The sequence below is a fragment of the Mustela lutreola genome, chromosome 15, assembly GCF_030435805.1.
Source record: "Mustela lutreola isolate mMusLut2 chromosome 15, mMusLut2.pri, whole genome shotgun sequence".
Taxonomy (NCBI): Eukaryota; Metazoa; Chordata; class Mammalia; order Carnivora; family Mustelidae; genus Mustela; species Mustela lutreola.
Window position 1 is genome coordinate 48,885,152 of NC_081304.1, and position 23,868 is coordinate 48,909,019.

Below are 23,868 nucleotides of genomic sequence, written 5' to 3' on the forward strand. Positions count from 1 at the left end.
AACTGCATGGGCCCTCTGGCGGTCTTGCTCCCAGCCTGCCTGGAGCCTTCTTCGCAGGGCAAGGACCCTGGTGTCCTTTGCAGCAGTGAAACCCTGGAGGTCCCCTGCTGTGTGTCCACGTGAGGAGGATGAAAGATACACACTCGGGGAGTTCCACACAGTGGAGTCTGGAGAGTAAGGAAGGGCTCCGTGCACGGAGGGGTATAGCCTTCAAGTCGGGGAGCAGAGCACAGTGTAGAAAGGGTGCAGAGGGGTGCCTGGGTGGCTCAGTGGGTTAAAGCCTCTGCCTTCGGCTCAGGTTGTGATTCCAGGGTTCTGGGATCATGTCCCACGTGGTCGGGCTCTCTGCTCAGCAGGGAGCCTGCTTCCCCTCTCTCTACCTGCCTCTCTGCCTACTTGTGATCTCTGTCTGTCAAATAAATAAATAAAATCTTAAAAAAGAAAGAAAGAAAGAAAGTGTGCAGAGATGTATAAAAGGGAAGAGGTTATTCTATTTTTTTTTTTTTTACCATGAGCTTATAACTACTACAAAAAGATTTTAGAACTTATATGGCTCATCTCCATCCCCTAGGCTAGCTGAGGTGGCTGAGGAAAGAGCCTTGTTTTGGGCTCCAGGCTGGCAAAGCTCGTTCTAGCTGTCGGATTATAGGCCAGATGGTCACATGACCGCAGCCTCCTCAGTAGGGTGGCCTGAGGCCGCACTGCCAAGAGGACTCAGCATCCCTGCGTCCCTCCCTGGGCAAGGGGCGCAATGGGGATTGTGCCCCCATTTCACAGGTGGGGCAACTGAGGCCCCAGGTGGTGGGATACGAACTGGAATCCCCATATAGTCTGCACCGTCACTTCTGGGCGCACAGGCCCGGGGGACCCACAGGCCAGGACTGGCTCATGATAAACCTGCGGCCTACTCCTGGTGCCATGTGTCACTGAACGTCCCAGTCCCTTCCCACCCCATCCTTCTGTCCTGAGAACAAAGGCAATGCACATTCTACAGCTTGAAAGCAGAGGCTGATCTGGGCTTGGCTGAGACAGAGGTGGCCCAGGAGTGCCTGTGGCTAAATCCGGGCTGCGATGCCACTGAGCTGTGTGGGGCCCCAGTGGGCAAGTCCCGCAGCGTGCCTCAGTTTCCTCGTCGGTGAAGCAGGAGGAAAAGTAAGCCCCTCAGAAGGTAAGAATTAACTGAGAAAGTGGACGGTCGTCCAAGCCATGCCCGGCAGAGGAGGGCCCAACAAGTGAGCTGTTATTTCTAAAGGGTAAATATTTATATAATTTTTTATAACAGAGGGAAAGTTCAGGAAAATCCCTGACTGGTCCTAGCTGGCTTGGGAGGTGGGGCCGGCAGGGTGGGGGTGTCTGTGTGTGTGGCGGGAGCTCGCTGGAGCAACAGGAACCCAGGTCTAGCACCCCGGCCCCAGGAGCAGCTGGTGCCTTCCCCAGGTGGGCAGACACGAGGTCCGAGCACTGACAGGCAGCGGCCAGAGCAGGCTCGGCGGTCTCTGTGTTCTCTAGCTGGCTGGTCGGGTGGAGCAGACTTGGCCGGAGGCCCCTCCAGCCCCAGGCCCACGGAGAGAGGGCTCAGAAAGGGCCCTGTGTTCCACCCTGCTCCAGGGCTGGCTTTTTCCAGACCAGAACCTCATGAGTCTTTGGAAAGAACATCCAGTCCCTGAGATCCTACACTGACTTTCTGTGTGACCCCAGGTGAATCACCTCACCTCTCTGGGCCTCTGTTCCTTTCCTCACAGGACCTGAGGGGAAAACAGCCATCAAAGTGCTCTGTCACCGCCACAGTACTCATGTGTGCAGGGCCCTGGTTTAGGAAGCAGCCTACACATCTGAACTCCTCTTCCAGATGCAGCAACAGAAGCACAGAGAGGTAAGGTCACTTGTCCAAAGTCACACAGCTTGTAAGAAGCCAGAAGCAGTAACAGGAGGTCAATAATGGGTAGTCGGATACTATTATTACAGTCCATGACTGTGAGGTCAGGCCTAGGATCTGAAAGCTCTGAACTCAGTTCCTGGAGGCAGCTTTGGCCAGGGTAGGAAGGCCCAGGAGGGAGCACTGTGTTGTGCTTGGCTATGATTTTTCTGGAGCAGAAGCTGCTGCCCAGGCACTGGGATTTTACATCCCATATTTCCTGGGTGCCCTCCACAGGCTGAGCATCGAAGTGCCTTCTTCCCTGCCACATCATTTTAATTCCAAGAGGAACTGTGCAAGGAACCTAAGAGCATCCCCATTTTGCAGACCGCACCATTAAGGCCTGGAGGCCAAAGGCATTTCTTGGTGAGCAGCAACATTCAGACTTCCAGTCAGCTCATCAGGCTCCAAGTCTGCCACTCAGGGCAAGGACCCTGGGCACAAGTATGGACGGTGGGCACCAGAGATTCCCAAGGGAGACTTTTGGAACCTATAGGGAGTCCCTGAAAGCTTGCTCTGCCTCCACACACCATTTGTAGAGCATGTGCCCTGCTGTCTCTGGGCCTGTGCCTTTGCTTCCGCTCACCCTGAGCCTGTCTAGCCACAGGTATGGGCAGGACCATCTCACAGACAGGGACAATGGGGAGCCACAGAGGGCAAGGAAGGGAGTGAGTGGCACTATTGCACACACGTGCTTTACGTTCCCTGGGCTGCAGGGATGGACGACGAGTGCTGAAGGTGGGGACGGGAGGCCAGGGAGCTAGGACAGTTTCCCTGAGAGCAACAAGGGAAGCCAGAAGCACGGCGTGGAGGTGGGGAGTAGCTGGAAAGGACGGGTGAGATTCTAGAAATGTCAGGAACAGGGCACCTCGGGACTCAACAGCCGATTCCAAATACTGCAGGGGGAGAAGAAGGGACAAGCCGCAGGGCTCGCCCAGAGCCCATTCTCCCAGCCACCCCGCCAATACCGGCCCCTCCTCGGCTTCGCTGCTCCTGTCACACTTGGGTCCCCAAAACCTCTCCTGTACATACCGCCAGCCCGAGTGTGGTTCATGACAGCCGCTGTGTCGGAACCCGTCAGACCTGAGGTGGCAGACCGCGTGTCTGAGTCCCAGCAAGGGCAAGGAGGCCAGGCAGCAGGGAGGCTCAGAGCTGAGTCCTCCAGGGCCGCAGAGCGGGCCACCTCGCCTCTCCCTGGCCCGTCTCTGCCGTGCCTGTCACCCTGGCACTGCTGTCCGGCTGCGCTTGGGGCACAGCTTGGGGCATGGTGCTGAGAGGCCGGTGCTGGGGCCTTGGCGGGCTGGGGTGGGGGCGGACTGTGATTCCCATGGGAAGGGGCTGGCTCTGGGCCCTACGCCCTCCAGGCCAGCTTTACTGGCAGAGAAGCCGGGCATCTGCCCCTCACTGGGAAACAAAGGCAGCGGCAGGCAGTGGCCGTGGAAACATTCGCAGGCAAGCCCCCAAACAGCCCGACCTTGCCCTCCTTCTGCAGAGGCACTGTCTTTATTCCTGTCCCTCCTTCTCAGGCCAGCACGCCCCTCTGGAGGACTGGATGGGCCATCAAGTCTACGCATCAACTCCCCCATCCCCTGAGCTCCTTTGTCACTTCCCCTCTGGCCCTCAGAGCCACCACTGGAAAGATTTTGTCTTTCTAAACGGAGTTTAGAGATCACCCACTTGTTCTCTCTCATTGGGTCCAGCAGCTAATTGGGGCCTTTGATGGACGTGAGGCAAGCTGGGGGTTGTGGGCTGGGTGCCTGTAGAATGAATGAGTGAGTGGGTGGGTGGGTGGGTGGTGGATGCGTGGGTGGTGGATGCAAGGCAATGCTAGCCCCAAGTAAAGCCACTGCTATTTTTGTTAGCTTGAGCAAAATAGGATTTCCCTAAGGCTTGTAAGAACATGGCAGGTCATTCCTGGGGTCCCACAGGTCCCCATTGCAGCCATCTTTCATGACACCTGGGCTGGGATCCTCAGAGGGGAGCAGGCCTGCTGGGCCCCACAGGGAGGGGCCACTGGACCACCCTCCTTCCTCCCCCAAGCTCCTGCCTCCCCATCTCATGTCATCCTATTTCCTCCGAAGTCCCCCTTTGTGGCGCCCTGGCTGCCTTGTGACTCCCACAGACCCCCCGGGGAATTCCCTGACCTGTAAGTGTCCCCAGGCCCAGGGGTCCCAGGGAGCCTCTCCTTGGGGGCCAGAAGGGCGTGTGAGGAAGGAGGGGAAGGTGCCTGCCTGAGACCGCCCGGCAGCTTCGCAGAGCTGGAGAGAGCTGAGCGTTTGTCATCCGCTGAGGACAGTGGGGATGGTTTAAGGTGAAATTTAAGCCCATTAGTGCCTGGCTAATAACATCAGCAGAACAGCGAAAATGAAGGCAGGGTGTGTGAGGGTCCATAAATTGTCAGAGCTCGCGCCGCCTCTGTCCTTGGGCCTGGCTCCGGGGGCCCCTCCTCTGGCCTGGGCCAAGTCCCATTCCCCCCACTCCCCCACCCCACACGCCCCTGTCCCCTCCCCCTTCTCTGTGTCGCTGGGCGGGGCCTGGCCAGGCCATGCAGGCTGGGGCCCCCGGGGTCAACATGTGGCTGGGGCCTCCGCCGGGGCGTGAGAAAGGAATCGGCCAGGGAGCCCAAGCGTGGAGGCAGCATCTTCTTAATCTCCCTCCTTTTATAACTTCTGTCTTTTTTATGCACACGCAAGGATCCCGGCTCAGCCACTGGCATCTCTTCCCCGGGCTAATCCCTGACAGCTCTGTTTATGTCTCCCATAATTCTCCAGTTTTATGGATTTTTTTCGGGGCCATTAAGCTCCCAGCCACAAGCTCCTTCCCCTGCCCCCGCCTGCCTTTGTCCTTGAGGCTTGGCAGCCCCACTGGCCTTTGGGAGACAGACTGTCCTTCCCCAGCAGGTGGACAAGGACCTCGGCCAGAGGACTCGCTCAGGATGGCCCTGTGCCTGCGGATTTCTGGTCCCCAGGCCCTCCAGACCCCGACTCCCCTGTCCCACCCATCACAGTCTTGTCCCTCCTGTCCACACCACGGTCCAGGAGGGCCTAGCAAGGCAAAGCACACCACTCTGGCCCTGGGCCACGCCCACCTCCCCAGTGTCACTGTTCCTCAGTCATCCCTTGACCACTCTTCCTGGCTGACTTCTTCTCCTCCCAGGGTCCTGGCCAGCTCCTGAGAACAAAGCACCCCACCTTCCCCCTACCCCAACTACCCCTGCAGTTCCGGACTCCTGGGTTCAGTGAGGCCCTCTTTGCTCCAAAGACCTTGCTTTCTGCCCATGTCCTTCTACGGCTTGTCTCTGAGGAGGCTTCAGTGTCCTGAGGGTGCGGGGTGGGGGGTGAACCCTGCCCAGGGTCTCCTTATCGACCCCGCCTTCCACCCTTAGATCCACAGCCCAGAATCTGGCCTCATCACCTCCCTCTGGGAATTCTGTGCCCATCTCCAAGCTGGGTTTCTGGGTTCCCAGCCTCAGCCCTGTATGGCCTCTCATAAGCTCTGCTAGTGGAATGATATCCCTTGCGATAAAGCCCTCAGTGGCTCCCCAGTACTTTCACCTGCTTGAGTCCCCATTTGCCGTGTTGGTGCTCAGATGTCGCCATCCCCAGTCTGCCCTGCACCGCCGTCTGAGATCAGACCTCAGCTGTCCCCAACAGGGGCAGTTCCCGCATCCCGGGCTACCCTTCCCCATTGCTGCAGGCCCATACACAAGGCAGCGTAGGCCACTTAGACCCTTTCCTGGTTTCCTCCCTAGAAGCAGTTCGCTTGCCTCTGGATGCACACAATCTCTTTGTAGGACTCCTACATCTTATGGGGTGCCTCGTCCCCTCAGAATGGATATGAGGCTTCCTGTGTCAGTGTCACCCCACAAAGGCCAACATGGGGTGTTTCAAGGCAGAGCCTCTCCTCGACTCCCTCTCCTTTCTGGGTACACCCCCTCCCCTGCTATTCTCACTCTGTAGCCAGCACCCCCTGGGGGCAACCCAGGGAGACCGCAGGTACCCCCTTCCATACCCAGGCTCCTTCCTGAGAACACCTGTGCCCCTTGGGAATCTCAGTCCGTCCTCCTGTCCTCTTCTCCCTTCTGCTGAGCCGCCTGTAGCAGCCAGAGGCCCCTGGCCCCGCCAGCCCATCCACGGTATCCACCTGTCCTGTGGCCGCTGCCTGGGCCTCTCGCACACCACGTGGCCTGGGCCCCCGCTCCCTTTCCTCTCTCCCCACCTGGATAGGTGCTGGAGGGGCAAGCCCGCCTCCCTGAAAACGGAAGGAAGGAAACAGAGCCCGGAGCGCCTTCGCGCTGGGCGTGCCGCCCCTGCTCACATGCGCGCGGCGGCCCCAGTGCCTGGCTGGCTTTCAATCGATTCCAACCTGAGTCGTCTTGTGTCTCCCCAGTGTGTCTGGCCTCAGCCCGACAAGCCCCCCGCTCGGCCCTGCCCGCCCCGGCTGGCATTCCACCCAGACAGCTTCCTGCCCTTGGCAGCCTTCACCGCTGCACTCGCAGCTCCTAGCGTGATGATCGGAGCCCTCCTTGGCGCCTGCCTCTGCATGCGCCCCAGGCCCAGCCCCAGACCTCACGGGACAGCGTTCCTCTCTTAACAGGGGCGGGGAGAGCCGTCCTGGCCAAGAGCTCAGAGCACGGGCGACGTGTGGGGTGCCAAGCCAGGCGAGCCCCTGGGCTAGTGCGAGGAGTCCCATGAAGTACGGAGAACGCTTTGTGATGAGCGAGGCCCCTGCTCCAAGAGCATGAGTCTCAAGACAGCGATGCCCAAGCATCAGAGCGAGCACAGGGCATTTGAGCCCCGGCCCCATATGGCTGCACAGGTCACGGACCCATGAAGCCAGCCCTGGCTCCAGGAGAGGGTCATGTCCCCTAGGCCCCAAGCTCCCTCCAGAATGCTGCAGGAAGACTATGATTTAATCCACCAGTCACACCAGAGAGGTCCCAGATAATGTGAATGGCTCCCAGTGACTGAGCACTTACTATGTGCTAATTGCTTGGCGCAGAGTAGGTCGACAGACTATCACAGCTCCCCTCCGCCCCTGTTCTAGCGCCACTGAGATGGGTGTTTGAAGAGACAGTGCCATCTGCCTGAGACCGCATAGTGGGAAAGTGCTGGAAGCAGGAGGACCCCCTACCCTCGCCCAGTCCAGGCAGCTGGACTCCATGGGCTAGTCCCACTTGCCCCCCACACCAGGCAGGAGGGCCAGCCCTGTGCCCACCCTGACCCAGTTGTCACCGTGCTAGGGGTCAAGCCTGCAGCAGACAGGCCACCGTGGCTGATGAAACATCTACACTCCTGAGGTCATCTCTGAATGGAGCCTGGTCCATCGCCCCCAACCTCTCCTTGTAGAGACGCAGAAGCGGGCTCAGGGAGGGCGGCCGACCCTTGCAAGGTCACAGAGCACAGCGGCACCCCCACGTCCCGGCCCCCAGCAGCCCTGTTTCCGTAGATCCTTTACCGCCCCTCCGGCAAACGCTCACGATCTGATGCATGAGGAGGAACACGGCAGGACGCGAAAGCGGGTGTTCAACATGATCCTAATTTTGTTCCACAAACTGGGCGGCAAGGCACAAAAATGTTTCGCACACCAGCCTCTCCTCCGAGAGGCTGGAGGGGGACTTCTGTTTTCTTCTCCTCGCTCTTGGGTATTTTCTTCAGTGAGGTAAGATTTTTTTTTTTTTAAAAGACCAACAGCTCTGAATTTTTTAGAATGAACAGGACCAGGAGTCTGTGGCACCCGGTTCTGGTTGATGGAGAATTCCTGTAGATGCCAAGCAGGGATTTACACACTCCCCAAGAACCAGAGCACAGCAGACTAGCTTCGGGCCGTGCTGGTCTCTCTTCCCTTCTCCCTGGAGGGATCAGAAGGTTCCTCAGGACCCGGAGACCTGGGATTATTCCTGGGTTGTCCTTGCCTGGCTCCCTAGGGAAGTCTGGGTGGCCTGGATGGGATGGGCTTCCAGAAGCTGGGAGTCTTGGCGTCACCCCAGTTGGCTCTGAAGCGAGTCCCTGTGTATAACCAGACCAGGAGACTGGCCCTCACTGGTCCCCACCTCCCTCTGTCCTCCTATCCCAGGCCTCCCTCAACCTCGAATTCTCCTCCTCACGCATCACAGCCAATCAGATCCCCATGACCCCAAGATCCAGGAGACCAGACTCCTGCTCCAGCCCCCACAGCTGGCCTCAACCCCATACCCCCAGTGCTCTCTGGCCCCTCGGAGACCTTTACTCGCTCCCAGGCTCCACACCTTTGCAGTCGCCTGCCTGAACACCGACCCTCACCACCCTCTCCGCCTGGAGCAGGTGGCCGAGCAGGTGGCCGTGTCAGTCCTTCTAGGTTCCCAGCCCCTGGGGGCCTCGTGCCGTGCTGGAAGAATCCATCAAGAGTCCCCTGTGCCCTTCGGAGGTGGGGCCCCCAGCATACCCTCCGTTGACGCGGGGCCTTCCGCAGACAGCGGCAAGCCACCTCCTGCCTGGAGAGCCCCCTGGGTCTCTGGCCTGAGGACAGCTGACAGTTCCTTAATAAAAGCGGGCCACGACGCGCCTGAGTGACACCACGCCAGGCGGAGAGGCGGCGGCTTGCTTCAAAGCCTCATTTTTCTCCTTCCTGTTAGGCACCGAAACAATTTACATAAAGAGCCCCACATGTGTCTGTGACAAAGATTCATTTCTTCTCACGACTGGCCAGTGTCTCCCCCGTCCTCTCCCTCCCCTCCTTCAGCACCTTGGCCCACTTCCTCAGGAGTAGGGGTCTCAGGAACCACCTCGTGCCTGGGTCACCCACACTCAGGCCAGGGGAGGCTGGCGCAAAGAATGACCGTGCCATCTCTTTAATAAACAAAATGAAACGAAAACCCCACCAACCTCTCAGGGCTTGGGGGTGGGGCCGCCGGGCCAACCGGCCTGGTCTGAGGATCTCAGCAGAGCCTTGTTCTGGTCTCAGACGGATAAAGGGGTTTGGGCAGAACGAGGGCTGGCCACACGCAGTGGCTTCGTGTGCACCTGTGAGTTCACATGTGACACCCGTACCTCCCTGCCACTGAGCAGGTCATCTGTCCAGCCCCGTGGATCAGCCCAAGAAGCCACATCTTCCCTAGCACCGAGGCCCAAGCTTGGAGCCCACAGCCTCTGCTCAGCTGTCCTGAATGCTGAGGCAAAGCCCCCAGATGGTCCTGTCTCCCTATGGCTGAAGCCTAAAACCCCACTGTTCTCCTGGTTTCATCTTGGGCAAAGAGTGACCCTCTCTTGGCTCCTCTATTAAGAATTGCTAGCCCAAGAACTAACAGGGCAAGTCTCACCACCCTATGAGCAAATGACCCGGGCCCCCGGGTCCTATGCAGCCGGGGGCAGGGAGTGGAGGGAGGCCCCATGAGCCGGGCTCCCTCTGCAGACTCACTGGATGGCCTCAGGTTTCTTGTGTGTCAGGTGGGCGAGGAGGCAGCTCTGGGTGACTTGGGGGTGTGGATGCGCCTCACACACGTGGCTGACAGGTGTGAGCTTTAAAATACGATACGATTCTTCTTGCCTGAGTACTAGAATGTGCTATGTCGCCGCCTGACTCCCACAGTTAAGACCTGCAGGCTATCGTCTTGGGCTGAGTGTGCAGCCCCATGTGCGGGGCCATTTTTAAAGGGATTTTAGGAGGTACCGACTATACATGATTTTCTTTCTTTTTTTTTTTTTTCCATTTAAAGATTGTATTTCTTAGATTGCAGAAAGAGAGAGAAAGACAGTGGGGGTGGGGGACAGAAGTAGAGGGAGAAGCAGACTCCCCACTGAGCTGGGATCCCGATGCGGGGCTCCATCCCAGGACCCTGAGATCATGACCTGAGCTGAAGGCAGAGGCTTCTCTGAGTGAGCCACTCAGGCGCTCCTATGTGATTTCCGTCTTATGTTCAGGATATAGAAGGCCCAGTGCTGTGGACGATAAGGCTGTACTGGGGATGTTTCTGGTTGAGGAGCCTAAGGTCTGGCCTGACCTCTGCCCATCTCCTTGTTTGGTTCACTCTCTTGGGGTCTCCCCAGTGCCCCTGGGGGCCACCTTAGGTACCACGAGACTGTGATAATTCCACTTCCAGGCACACAGCGAATGCTATGCAGGGGCACCAAACCATGCATTCTAGAATGTTTGCAGCAGGTTTACTCCTAAGATCCTCAAACCGTAAACTACCCAAATGGTTGCCAAAGGCAGAAGGCTCACACTGGAAGACTACACGGCCATGCGACAAGACAAATGCCATGCACAACACAGGCAGAACCGCTCGCCGAGTGAAAGAAATTGGGGTGCTGACACTGACGTGGGATGAAATCTGCAAGCTGAGGGATGGATCCCGGGGCAGCCGATGCCTGGCGGGGGGCACTGGGACTTGGTGGGGGGCTGGTGCTTGCTGCCTTTAATGTTGCTGTGAGTGCTGGTTATATACACATGCGTTCAGCTGGTAGCAATTCGCTGGGTGTTTCTTTGTGCCCTTCTCTGCATGCAAGTCAATCAAGGGCTCAAAATTAAAACAGAAGAGACTCCAGTCTCCTTTCCTCAGTGGTCCCTGAGGCTCCTCACTTGGCTTGGGGTGAAGTACAGAACCTGCCTTGGCCTGTGTGATCAACATCGGCACGCCACCAAATACTTCCTGGTCTTCTCGGCCATAGGTGGCAAGTGCGTCCCCTCCCCCGCAAGAAGTCAGGATGGAGGGGGGGACACGTTGGTCAACGGAACTCAAGTGACAGTGACAAGCACTGCTTTAGGGGGGGCTGCACAAGCCCATATGGCTCTGTCTCGCTCCCTCCATGACACGCAAGTGTTCCAGAAGGCTGCTGGGCCGTCTGCTTGGATCCCTCGGTGACAGCAGTGAGCGGTCCCTCCGCTGTCTGGTCACGGACACGGAGCCAACGACGAATAAAGCCTGTTGGAAGGCACCGATCTTTCGGGGATGTTCGTCATGCGGCACGACCAGTCCATCCTGCCCAGTACACCGGGCTTTCAAGGCTCTCTGTGGCCTGTTCCCTGCCAACCTCTCCGGCTTTGCGAATCAGAAATATTCCTGCTGTGAGCGCGCAGGGACTTCAGTTGTACAAACGCACTGAGTTTTTTTCCTGTTTGTTTTTTATTTTCATGGCCTGTGTCTTTGGCACTCGCCGGCATCCCTCCCCTGCCCTGCCTCCCAGGCAGACTGGCCCACGTGGCAGCTCCCCCTCCTGGATCCGTGGCCCCTGTCTTGCTGCTGTCAGCGGCTCCTTGAAGGCAGGTGCGGAGTCGGTGAGCCATCATTATTCCCACGAGAACAAGTAAGGAGGGGAGTGAAGACACACAGGCGTGACCTCAAAGGCAGCTCCCACGTGAGTGAGCCATCACAAAGCTGGAAGGCTGGGAGCCTGGTGGGTCGCTAGGCCCCCTCCCAGCAGAGGCCACACTCCTGGGCCAACTCCTGCAGCTCCCATGGCTGGTCTTACATCTCTCCTCCCTACTCACGTTTCCACAGGGCACCACCCCCGGCTGGGGGCCTCCTGCTGGTTGGGGAATGTTGGGGTACAAGGAAGGATCTGGGGGCCCTTGGGGAGGGGAAGAGTGCTACCGATTAACCTATTTTAGAGGATACAGATCGGCACCCCAGGGAAAGTACATTTTTTTTTTTCTGAAAGGCCTCCATCTGAGGCCACGTGGTAAGTGATCCCAGCTTCAGCACTGGCCTTGGATTCCCAGCTACGAATGCTGTCAGGGAACCTCCCAGAGCTGCAGGGTTTCAGAGTGGCCCATCATTGGGCAGCCCTGGGGGAACCTTAATTGTGTCTTGCTCCAGCCCGGTGACAGGAGAGGGCTGAATGGGAGCCGCGTGGACAGGAGTCTGGGATGCATCAGGGAACCAGTCGGCCATGGAAGCAAAGTCCTCCTGGACCCCCCGTGTCCCTAGGGCTCTTAATTCCACTGAACTGTCTCTACCTGCTCCCCCCATGAGTCCCAAATGCCCAGCCAGTCACAGCAAGGAAGGCTTCAAGCCAGCACCTGTCTTCCTCTCCATTGTCCCAGGACAGCTTGGAAGCTCAGAGAGGGTGGGCAACTTGCTCAAAATCACACAGGAGAGCTAGTATGGTGGGCTAGCTTTCCTGCCTTGGTGCGGGGGGGGGGGGGGGAGCTCCCTGGCTGCCAGGGATGTAGAACTTCCCCTCGGACCAAACTGAACCCCTCGGCTCAGCCTGCACGGTTCTACGTGATGCCACTCCTCTCTAGCTCCAGCTCCCATCCTTTGCCCCACGTGCTCTCTCCAGCCACTGGCTCCCACTGGCTCCTTGTGCACATGAGGCCCTGACCTCCAAGCCTTTGCACACACATTCTTCCCTCTGCCCGGGACCCTATATCTTCTCTGCTCAAAAGCCATCTCTTCCTGGAAACCCTCCCTGACTGCCCAACTAGGGGAGCCCTCCACCCCCACAGCTCTTACCACTCTCTGAAATCACCACCCTCATGTATTTGGTGACTCACCTTTGGTCCATCTGCCCCAAGGATGGTAAGTTCCATGAGGCAGGATCCTGTCCATCTTGCCAGGACACACAGGAAGCACATGTGAAAGGGACTGTGGGTGCTGGTACTCCCAGTCCTGAGCCAGGCACAGGGCCCCGGGGCTGGAAGTGAAATCTGTGGCTAGTCCCAGGTTTCGGGACACCCTTACATTCAGGAATTCCTGGTTCGGCCCGCAGGCCCTTGGGCACTGGAAGTACTCCCTCCCCTCTCCCTGCACCTGCTGGCCCACCTCCTGAGCCCACTCTGCCTCCCCTGCCCCTCCCTTGTTCCTCGGACTCCGCTGTCTTTCTCCCAGCACCGCCCCCCCCACCCCCAGCTCAGACCCCTGGCACTCGGGAGACAATGTTCCTACCTCATTGGCCTGGCATTCGGGGATGACCTCCACCACCTTCCTAGCTCCCAAACCTCATGCCCCAGCAACTCAATATCCTGAGGAGCTCCCTATACCTAGCGGCTCTTTCCTGGCCCCCAACCTTGGGTCACACCGGACACGATCCTGGGGTATGCCTCCCCATCCTTGTCTGCCTGGCACAAAGCTAGCGGGCCTCCTTACCTCGGCCCAAGATCGCCAACTCTCAACTCTTGCTGTGGCTTTCCAACAGACAGATTCCTGGTCTCCCTCCCAGCCCCCTGCCACCGTCCACTGTCACATCGGTCACTCGCCCGTCGGGACCTGCCGCTTTTGGTTCCCTCCCCGTGCCCCCTGTGCTGGGCACATAGTAGGGGCTCAGAGAAAGCCAAGTGTGTGTGCTGGAGGATGGACTGGTGCCACGTGACTCCAGAGGTAGAAGCTGGTAGCTGGACATGAGCCAGGGCCTGGAGAGACCGGTGAGGGGGCCTGCCACCCCCACTGCCCGGGGCAACTGTCTAAACAACCATAGCTTTCTGAGCTGGTTAGGCCCTATGATGAGGCCATTCACATACACATCTCCTCTCTCAACCCTCAAGACAACATGGGTGTTGTCACTATCCTCAGTGCAGAGATAAGGACACTAGGCACAGAGAGGGTGAAAAACTAGCCCAAGGTTACACAGGCAGGAAGTGGGAGAGCTAGGACTTGAACCCAGGACTCCAAAACTCATGCTATTTCACTGCCGTGGGCCACTGCCATTCAAGCACGCAGTTCTAGGATGCTCCAGAGGCTCTGGGGATGGGGTCATCTGTCAGGGCTCCTCTTGCCATCTGCCTACAGCCATACCTTGTGGCCGAACCACTCCTCTCGTAAGTCAATCCCCAGATTCTGGAAGGTGAGGGCTTCTCCCTGGAGCCTTTCTCAGTGTGGTCTTGGGCGGTTGGGGCCAGGCAGGGTGGATGGTGCCACCATTTGACAGCTGAGGAAACCAAGGCTCAGAGAGATTAAGGGATCTGCCCCGGGCCACACAGCTGGATTCCAGCTCCAGCTCTGAGAAGCTATATGGCTTCTGGGTGGGAACTCTGGGAGTGGGCACTGGGCTGCAGGGGGCCCTCTCCAAGGCAGGGAAACCTGGGACCAGGGTACCAACTGAGCTGTCATCAACCCCCAGCATCCAGAAGCTCCCAAAAGGCCAAGGGGGTATTGGACTGAGCCAAACTTTTGGGTATAGTCTGCATGACTTTGGCCTTGATGCCAGGCCTCCTCTGCGTCTCTGGTTCCTAAACTTTTCTTCAGAGTCGCTGGGCCCTCATTGTCTACCTCTCGGTCACCCTAGTGTTGAACATACACCCATGTGTCCTGGGCACTTGGGACACTCTCCCCCAAACCTGACAGCACTGTGGGGGCAGAACCCTGTCAAGGTCTCCAGGCCTGCCCACACAGGGTTCTGGCCAGGAGGGAGGAACCCTTAGCAAGTGTCTGTTAGATGAGCGAATGGACCATTATGTGTTTCCTTCCCTTCTGTAATGTTCCATGGGCCGCCTCCTCCAGGAAGCCCTCCCTGAACCCCCTACCCCTCTACCCTAAGTAAGCACAGATCTCACCCCCAGACTCAATTTAACCCCAGAACTAAATAAACTGTAGCATCCCCATGGGCTCCACCCTACTCCTGTTCACTCACCTTTGGGGATGGAGTGCTCACTTCTTTCTAGAATTGTTCACTCAGCTCCTACTGGGTGCTAGCCTCTGCACTGGGCGCTGGATGCGGCAGCAGGACAGCCGAGGCTTCTGCTCCCGAAACAAGCACTGGACATTCTAGGTCAGCTGGGTCCCCTCCGGGTGGCTCAGCTCTTGGCAAACTTCACCCGTGGATATGTGAGGACATGGGGAACTATTCCCAATGCATTAAGTGAGAAAAGCAGGTCACCACAGGGACACAGCAAGAATATGATGCCACTCTGTCTCAAAAAAAACTGTAACTGCCTGCTTCTGGAGCAACGGGCCCCAAAATGGGACCTGGCCACTGGCAGGTGGTAAAGGTCCCAGGGGAGCCTTATTTTCCTGCGCCTCTTGTCTATTTGCTGAATTTTCCACAATGAACGTATATTATCCGTCACTAGGGGGGAACTCTGCCAATCAACGCCTCCTCTTGGCTGGGCTGAAGTCAGCGTCCCCGTTTGTGTCCTGCTTTCTGGAGCAGCACAGAGCAAGGGAGAGAACTTCTTGCGGGAAGCGGTCTGTAGTCTGTAGGCTCTCCCTGCCCCCACCCAGGGGCTTATCCTTCTCCAGGCAATCCCCCAGTCCCTCACCTGGGCCCTGGCTGGCCCCAGGGCCTCACACCTTGTCCATACTTTGCTTCCCTCATGGAATCCGTACTGATCTGTCCCTCAACTGCGATGACAAGTTCCCCATGGCAGAGCCCACAGGCCCAACATGGGGCTGGGCATACAGTAAGTGCCTCATAACAGCTTGCAAAGAATGGCCTCTGCTTCATGCCTGGCAAGTGGTCTTACCTCTCCAGGATGGCGACGAGAGGGCTAATGGCAGCAGCTAGTAGAGGCTCACCCGCCCCAGCACCCCTAAATTGGAACCAGAGAGAGGATATCTATGGCTCTTCTGTAGGCCCCAACCTGACTTTGTTCCTCCCCAGTCTAAAATCTTCTATAGTTCCCCTGAAATAACCACTCTACCTCAGAGCTTTGCATCCAAGGTCTTGTACCCTCTGGCCCCTGGTCCCTCCCCCAGGTCCTCTCCTCCAAAACACTGCCTATAATCCACTTGCCAAGGGATCCACTTCATGCCCCCCGGCCTTTGCATATGTTAGTCCCTCTATCCACAACAGGCCAACCCACCCCTATTCACCCTTCAGAGCCCTTCCTGATCCCTTACCCTCCCCCAGATCTGGTGAATCGCCCCTCCCGCTCCTGCTCTCCAAACACACATTGATTATCGCACTCAATGCAATTAGGGGTTGACAAGTCTGTCTCCTACCAAACCGGACGCAACGGGGACTGGGCCTTTTGTCTTTGTTTTAAATCCCCGGTGCCCAGATACCGCCTGCAGACAAACAGGCACTCAGGAGCGTCTAGCTGACAGGTGGGTGAGTCAGTAAACAAATCTGCACGGCCCTTTACAGTTTACGAAGCCTTTTCCCGTGTCCTCCATCTCACTGGGCTCCTCTCATCAGGGCGGCAGGGAGGGGAAGGCTCCTGGAGCCTTCGAAGGGCCTTAGGGGCCCCTCCTATCTGCCTGGGCAGGAGCTGAGGTTTGCCAGGCACCTCCCACAGGGCTCCCCAAGAGTAAACCGGACCCCCTTTCAGCAGGAAGCCAACAGCTTCCCCTGCTGAGGGCCCTCCTGCCCACCCCCCCTTACCCTGCCTCGGGGGAGCTGCCAGCAGGTGCCCAGGTGGCGGCCGGTTGGGGAGAGGCTGGGGTGAGGCTGCCATCCATCCCACCCGGAGCTGTGGGATGCGGCGGGGCTGGAGCTCAGCTCCACCAGCGAGGCTTGGTAACAGTTGCTATGTAAAACGCTCGGAGGGGGAATTTACTGTCAGCGTTAATAATAGATGAAGGTTTCAGAATTTTTGATGCCTTACGTTCTAAGCCGTTTGATTTATAATGTCTCTGGAAAGGGAGAGATGAGGGTGGGGGGTGAGGGAGGAGGCTCAGAGGCGTGAGCTGGGAGCTTGTGTCCCCCCTCCCTACCCCTTCCCCATCCCCACCCCTGCCGCCACCACCTTTGACAGACGGGGAGGGAAACTGAGGCCCGAGGAAGAAGCCACGGAGCCACGTGATCCGGATGCCCGTGGCCGCCCTGAGTCCAACGGGAGGAGAAACTAAGTCCCGGCCCCTCCCGCCCCTCCCGCCCCGCGCCTGGGGTTGTTTTGATGGATTACTGCTTCTCCTTTTAGCTCGAGCAGGTGTATCTGAAGTAGTCTCCGGAAACGGCACTGATGGGCGCCTGTGGCGGGGGCTGTGTGGGGCTGATTACAGGCGCGAGGAAGGCAAAATGCAAGTCCCAACTTCCCTTCTGCTTAGCTGCAAGTGGCGGCTGTTGAGTTGGGGGAAAATATCCTCCCTGGGAGAGCAGGCGGTGCGGTTGGGCAGGAAGCAGGGCTGTTTGTCTGTCCTGGCTCCTGAGAGTCAGAGGGGCTGGAGGGGGAAGGGGGGGAACCAAGGGCGTGGGGGAGGGGGTTGGGGCTGTCCTGGATGCAGGAAGCCCGGCCCCGCGGTGGCCACCGGGTCCCCGGTATACATGCCCGGACACACACCCGAGCGTGGGCTCCGGCCACCCCCACGTGTGGCAAGGCAGCTCACCCGCTGAGGTGACCCCAAACCGAGCTGGTTTTAGAGAGGGTGCTTTCCCTTAGGGCTTTTCGACCAAGCCTCTGCTCACGCTGCTCTTTGCATCTGGAATTCTCTCCTGCCTCCTCTAACCCTCCTTGGCCTCTCTCCTCCCTGGATCCCCAAGACCCCACGGTCTTTGGGCCACAGAAACTGGGCCTGGGGTTCCCAACACCCAGATGACACCCCCCCCCCACCTGACAGCTCTGTCCCCAAGAGTCACGTCATCTCCCAGAGCCACAAGCAGCCACGGGCTGTAGGAGGAGAGTGACACCCTGTCCCTCACAGACCTCCTCTAGGGACAGCATGAACTTTGCAGAGCTTTGGGGATGCTGTTAATAACGGTGACCAGAACCCCGTTCTTGCCAGCTAAGCCCATCACCCAGAGAGAGAGGCCTGCTCTGACCGCCTCTACAGTAGCCCTCTCCTCCTGGCCCTCATCCCAGTTCCCTGCTTCATCACTGGCTCACCTGCTTTTTTCAGGGTCCCCCATTCACATATCCGCTTCACAGATAAGGGTTTTTGTGTGTGCTGACCACCGCTGTGCCCTTACTTAGCACCTGGAACAGTCTGGCACAAAGCAGGTGCTCGCCAATGCTTGAAGGAAAGAAGGGATGAACACGGCCTCTGTGTGTGCGTGGGGCCCTTCCTGAGCCCTCCCAGAAACCAGGCCCGGCCTGAGGGCATGGGGCTCGGCTGCAAAGTCATGGGTATAGTCACGGCTTGCCCCCCCCCCCAGCGCTTCTCCATCCCCTCATTCATTCACTCATGCTGCACCCCCTGACCCAGGGCACCCCCCAACACCAGTCCTGCACTGGGCTCTTAAATGTCCCAGGCTCCAGAATACCCTCAAGTGGGGACCCTGGAGCTCCCATCCCAAGGGGCGAGGACACACAGGCCTACCCACAGGCTCTTAAATAATCACCCATAGCCCCAGTGGAGGTGGCCTGGGCCCTCCTTACCCTCCAGAGTGGGTGGGATTCATGCAAGCACTGGGGGACATGGAGGGCTCTTCCGTGATGACAAGGCAGCTGAGCACTGTGTCCCAAGGTAGAGGCTCCCCCTGGGAGGTAAGGAGGCCTCCCGGGAGGTCTGCCTTGCCAGATGCCACCCCCTGCCCACTCTTCCAGGAAGTCAGCCCCTGTGGGAACCCAGGCTGTCACTCACTCATCAAGTACTCTAAGGCCCTCCTCTGAACCAGGCCCTGTGGAGCCCATACTGGGCACACGGAGGAATAGGACATGGTGTCCAGATGGAGGGGACCCCAAGAGACACATTGAGAGGCATGAGAGGCTGGGGGGGGGGGGCAGGTGTGCGGAGTGCCAGGTGCCAGGTTAGGAGCTGGGCTTTGTTCAGAGAGCCATGAAGTGACTCAATCTTACCTGTGGGTGAAAGGCTCAGGGAGGGCATGGCTAGGCCCAGGCTAGGAGGGACGAGCAGGGAAGAAGAGACGAGGTGGGTGGGGTGTGTGTGCCCCCTGCCTGATGGCGACTGAGATTGCTGCCTGGGGAGGGGGCCTTAAGCCATCATGGACCCCTGACATTTTTAGTGCCCAGAGGGCAGGATCCCTGAAGAGGCTGTGTGCAGCCTATAGGTGGGGAGGGTCTCAGGGTCTCCAGTAGAGAAAGGAACCCTTTGTGGAGAGCTCAGCTTCAGTGTCGGGCAGCCTCTGGCCTCCCCGAGCTTCCTGGTCTGGGCTCTGCTGCCCTCCGGCAGGCTGAGCTGGGATGGGAGGTCACTGAGGGTGGCCGCTGGGACCTTGGCAAACAGGAAATGCCAACTCACCCTTCGGGTCGGCTCCAGTGCCCGAAGCTCCCCTTGGCCTGTCTAACCTCAGGCCTAAGCCTCTCCTTCCTGCTCCAGCTCCTCCCACCCCAGGTCTCCCAGTCTGGCTGCCCTCACCGGCCCCAGGTGCCAGGACTTCTCCTCTGGTGGTCTAGAGGCCAAGCTGCTAGGAGCCTTGAGCCCACTTCGGCAGCCACTTATCACACGTTCATTCAACAAAGCTGCATTTTACACCGTGTGCCAGGCCCTGGGTCTATGGCTCTAGGCTTAGTGCTGGGGTGCCGGCAGGCCGTTGGGGAGACTGCACAAACAGGCCTGCCAAGTTCGGGTGGCAGCACTCTGACAGGAAAGCCCAGGCTGGGTGAGCCCAGAGGAGGCCTCTCACCAGTCCAAAGGTCAGGGAAGGCTTCCAGAAGGCTGGCTGCAAGGTCTATGGTGCAGTCAGGCATGGCCAGAGGGACTGCTCCTCACCCTCCTTGGCCTCCTTTCTGGCCCACTCCAGAGCTTTTGCCCATCAAGTCTAGATCTTCTCCATCCCCAATGACCACCTACCTCAGAGCCTCAGTTTTCCTGATATACAGAATGGACCCCATGAGCCATTCAGTCAACTGGGTAATTATTTACATAAGAGGTGCTCCCCTACCTACTATTCTCCTCCCCACTCTCTGCTGAGACACAGTCCTAACTGCCCTGACCATTTTCCTATCCCAAGTGAAGCCTGTGGGTAGCTTCCAACCACTGCTCAGTAAAAGCCCAGTATTGTAGAAGCACCAGGAGCCAAGCATTAGTGGGTGAGGGCTGCTGGGTCATTGGTTGCAACTTTAATAATGGAGTTTATGGAAGGTCTTCTAGTCAGCAATAATGTGCATAATTTCTGTAACTTCATCAGTGCCGCCAACCTGAGCTGTCCTGGGAGGCAGGCAGGCAAGTGAAGATGAGGGTTAGGGCATTCTATATGATGCCTTTGTACAAAATAGAGAAAGACACCCCAGATGCCAGTCTGCACAGCTTAGCTGGATTTCCGCCAGGAACCCTTGTGCAATGTACAACCCATACAATTGTGCCCTTTGGCCCTAGGTTCAGGAGAGTGTCAGCATGGAGGCTGTTCCCCAAACAGGTCACTCCTGCTTTTCAGACCACTCAAGCCAGGTGTGAGAACTCCCTGAAACAAAATGCAAAGTGTGTGTGTATGTGGGTACACAGGCACACTTTATCTGAAGACAATACAGAACTTTTTTTTTTTTTCCCCAATTCCCCAAGGGTTCAGAGTTTGTGGAGTCTAGACTTGAATCTGGGCCCAGGGTCTGGGATAAAGAGTGGCAGAGGGGTCTCGCTAGAGCCTGGGAAGGGGTTTGAATGTGTTCAGAAACACAAACATTTGTTATTCCATTTCTCAAAAATTTGGACTTAAGATTCTACTTTTTTTAAAGGATTTCATCCTTTTTGGGGGGGTTGCTGAGGAAGAGGAGTGGAGGGAGAAAGAGAGAATCTTAAGCAGGCTCCACACCCAGGTCAGAGCCCAACTCTGAGATCATGACCTAGCTGAAATCAAGAGTCAGATGCTTAACTGACTGAGCCATCCAGGCGCCCCTGGACTTAAGATTCTGAGCAGCAAAACCACACAGGCTTGAAAAAGGGATGATTCCTGGGCCCCACCCCTTAAGATCTGTAAATGAACTTGCCCTTGATACAAACTCCAAAGTCGATGAAGCTCTGATTTAATACTATCTTCTTGTTGGCTCTGCTGTAAGCAGTATTTTGGAGGGGGGGGTGTTAGTGGGGAATAACGTATTTACCCCAAAGTCTATCAAAACTCCACAAAGGATATCCATGGATAACTGTGTAACTGATTTCATGACTGCAGCTCCCTCTTCGTTGTCGGGAGTGCTGTGGGGGTAGAGCTGTGGAGGTTTCATCTAGCCCACCCCCTCAAGCCAGGGAAGGGCACCGGCAGTGTTCCACAAAGGGGAAGTCAGATATCTGGGCCTCCCAGGAGTCTCTGGCCCAGTGTGCTGAGCAGCCCTCACCAGCTCATTTCTGTTTCTCTCCTGCTTCCTAGGGCCTGCCCCAGGGCTCCCCATCTGGCCAACACAGTGGACCATTCACCAAGGGCACACACCAAACCAGGCTCCTCTGGCCTGGGGTCCAGGCCAGACACTCACCCCACAGCCTGGCCTTGGACACAAGCTCTTCTGTGTCTGGAAGTGAAGGAGCATCTGTCTCCCTTTCTCCCAAGTCCCAGCATCCAGCACTGGGCCTGCCAAGGAGGACTACGGGGCAGCCTGATGAATGGATTCATTCAACAATACAAATTGAGCACCTACTGTGTGCCAGTCTTCAGGCAAGCCCCCCCACCCCCTACCCCACGGCGTTCTGTCTGGTGCGTGAGGAGGTGCAAATAAAGGTACAACTGCAAGGGAGACGAGCTGTTAAGCAGAACAGGGCAAGTGGTCTACAGGGAAAGCTTCCTGAGGAGGAGTGAGGAATGGGCCAAGAACAGGACAGCGCGTGAGAATGATGGTCAGCCCCCGGGACAGGTAGGCCACTAGGGACAGGTCCGCAGGGGTAGACCACCGAGTGCTGGCCCACTCGGGCCTCATTCTCAGACACCGGGGAGGCCAGAGAAAACTATAAGAGGCAGAGCCGCTGGCACGAGGCGCCCTTTGTCGGGGGCCGTCATCATGGCGCACTCACCCCCAAACCAAGCTTCCAGAGCTGCTGTTCCGGAAGCCCCGCCCTTTTCCAGCAGCGCGCACCCGCGCCCGGCTTGTTAATCACGGGCCGTGCACGCCTGAGAACTGACAGGCCTCTCCCCGGTGCCCCCCCACACGCCTTAGCCCCGCCCATTTCCGGGGCCGGGCGGGGCTCCTGGGGCCGCCCCGCCCCTCGGCAGCGTGACGGCTAATCAGGGACGGCGGCCCGGGTGGGGGGCTGGGGCTCGTGCGAACACAAAAGGCAGGAAATACAAGGCGTCTCAGGCGCTGTAACCATGACTACCTGCGCCCTCGCGCCGCCCCGCGCCCTGCCGTGGGACAGGCCCTCCGACAATGAGAGCCGGATGCTAGAGATTGGCAGATATTCCTCCCGCACTGCGCTGGGCCGTCCCCCACCACGTGGCCGCGAGACCCCGGGCCTTCATTCCTTCGTCATTGAAATGGGGTCACAATCTGCCCAGGGCTGAACTCACTCATTAATTTCAACACTTATTGAGCGCCAACAATGTTCAGGGGCTAGAGATCCACTACTGAACAAGACAGATTAAAAAGAAAAAATCCGAGGACACCTGACTGGCTTAGTCGGTGGAGCATGCAACTCTTTCTTGATCTTGGGGTGGTGAGTTCCAGCCTCACGCTGTGGGTAGAGTTAACTTTTAAAAAAAAAAAAAAAGAAGAAAAAGTGCAGCCTTGGGGTAGGAGTATATTGTGGGGAGGTGGGGAGAAGGAGGCAGCCAACAAGCAAAAACATAAATAAGCAAAGTGTACAGGTCATTAGAAGGTGACTATGTGCTTTGGAGAAAACACAGAGTAAGGAGAGTGGGAATGTGAGGGAGATGGTTTGTAGTTTTAAACAGGATAATCTGGTAGGTCTCATTAAGAGGTGACATTGAGATAAAACTAAAGGGGAACAGAAATCAGTTATATGGCTATCTGTGGTGAGACCCCTGGAGTCAGAGCCAGAGCAAACAGCCAGTGCAAAGGCCCTGAGGCATGATATGTGAATGATGGAGAACAAGGAGGCCACCGTGTCCATAGCTGAGTGAACAAGGGGAGAAGAGAAGAGGCCTGAGGTGACAGCAAAAAGATCCAGGCCCCTTCAGGGCCTCAGCAGGTGCTCAGCCTTCTCAATATTTGCTCCTTTTCCCTCCTCACCTTCTTCCTTTCGTGGTGTCCTTTCCTCCTCCTTCTTCCGCCTCTTCTCGTGCCTCCTCTACTCCTCCACAGACTGGAAGACATTCCCTCTTCAGCATAGGCTGGAAGGACCTGGGTCACTGGTCTGGGCAACAAACCTGGCTCTAGGGGTGAAGGCAGAGACAGGAGCCAAGAAGGCGGACTCCCTCAGTCTTTGCACAAGCTGATACCTCTGCCTGGAATGCCCTTCCCATCTCTCAATCTGACAAACTATGGCCTCTGCCTTCAAGGAACAACCAAATGTCACCTCCTCCAGGAAGTCTGGGCTACCTGGCTCGGGAGGATGCCACTCGCCAGAGCTATCCTATCCTCCATACAGACCCGAACACAGCACTGACTGGCCTCTGCCTGCAGCTTTCCCACCAGGGGTATTTGTCCTTTCTCTGCACGGGGTGAGAGGCAGGGGGCTGCTGCTAAGTGGCAGAAAGGACAGCAGGAGAGCAACTGCCAATCATAAGGGGCTGGGAGACAAAATGCAGAGTGGACAGCCAATAGTTGGTGACCACGTTGTATACCTTCTCGCTGTGTCGGAGGGCCAGTCCTACTTTACCCCACCAGCCACAGGTGGGGCACGGCACAGGCCTGGAGCCAGGGAGGTGGTGAGGAACAAAAACCCTCCAAAAACGGACAGCTGAAATGATGGAAGAGTGCTAAGCCTACAGAGAAATGTACCCCCACCCCATCCCAGGCAAGAGCAAAAACCTGCACAGACCAGGGCAAAGGGAAGCCAGCAACTGCTGTTCAGTCTAGATACAGTTCCTTTCTTCTAGACCCTGGCCTGCTTGCTTAAACACCTGTGTAGAGGCTTGGGAAGAAGAGTCTCCCCTGGACACCGGTGGTGTGTTTCTAGGAGAGACTTTGGACAGGTAGACTTGAAGGAAGCAGGGCAGGGTCCTTGAGTGCGCTTTGCCCCTTCACAGAACATGTGAGCCCCAGCCTCCTCATTTATGAACAGGGACAGTAACGCCCACCAGGCAGGGATGTTATGCAAATGAAATGAGCCAATGCGAGAAAAGCACTTACAACCATGAGAAGGGCTCGGTAAAGGTTGA

The 23,868-nt window shown here is 57.5% G+C and overlaps 1 protein-coding gene and 1 long non-coding RNA gene across 3 annotated transcripts in view; one reads left to right on the forward strand and one right to left on the reverse strand.

The window, feature by feature from the left end:
• RAI1 (retinoic acid induced 1) overlaps positions 1 to 23,868 on the reverse strand; it is a 117,561-nt gene that overhangs the window by 30,705 nt on the left and 62,988 nt on the right. The window lies entirely within an intron of this gene.
• Positions 1,206 to 3,672, forward strand: LOC131816224 (uncharacterized). 2 transcript variants are annotated; one of them, XR_009347981.1, is made up of 3 exons: positions 1,206 to 1,437; positions 1,743 to 1,873; positions 3,442 to 3,672. It is a non-coding gene; the product is annotated as an uncharacterized LOC131816224 (long non-coding RNA). The 2 variants fall into 2 exon arrangements; XR_009347980.1 differs by lacking the exon at positions 3,442 to 3,672 and adding an exon at positions 2,153 to 3,027.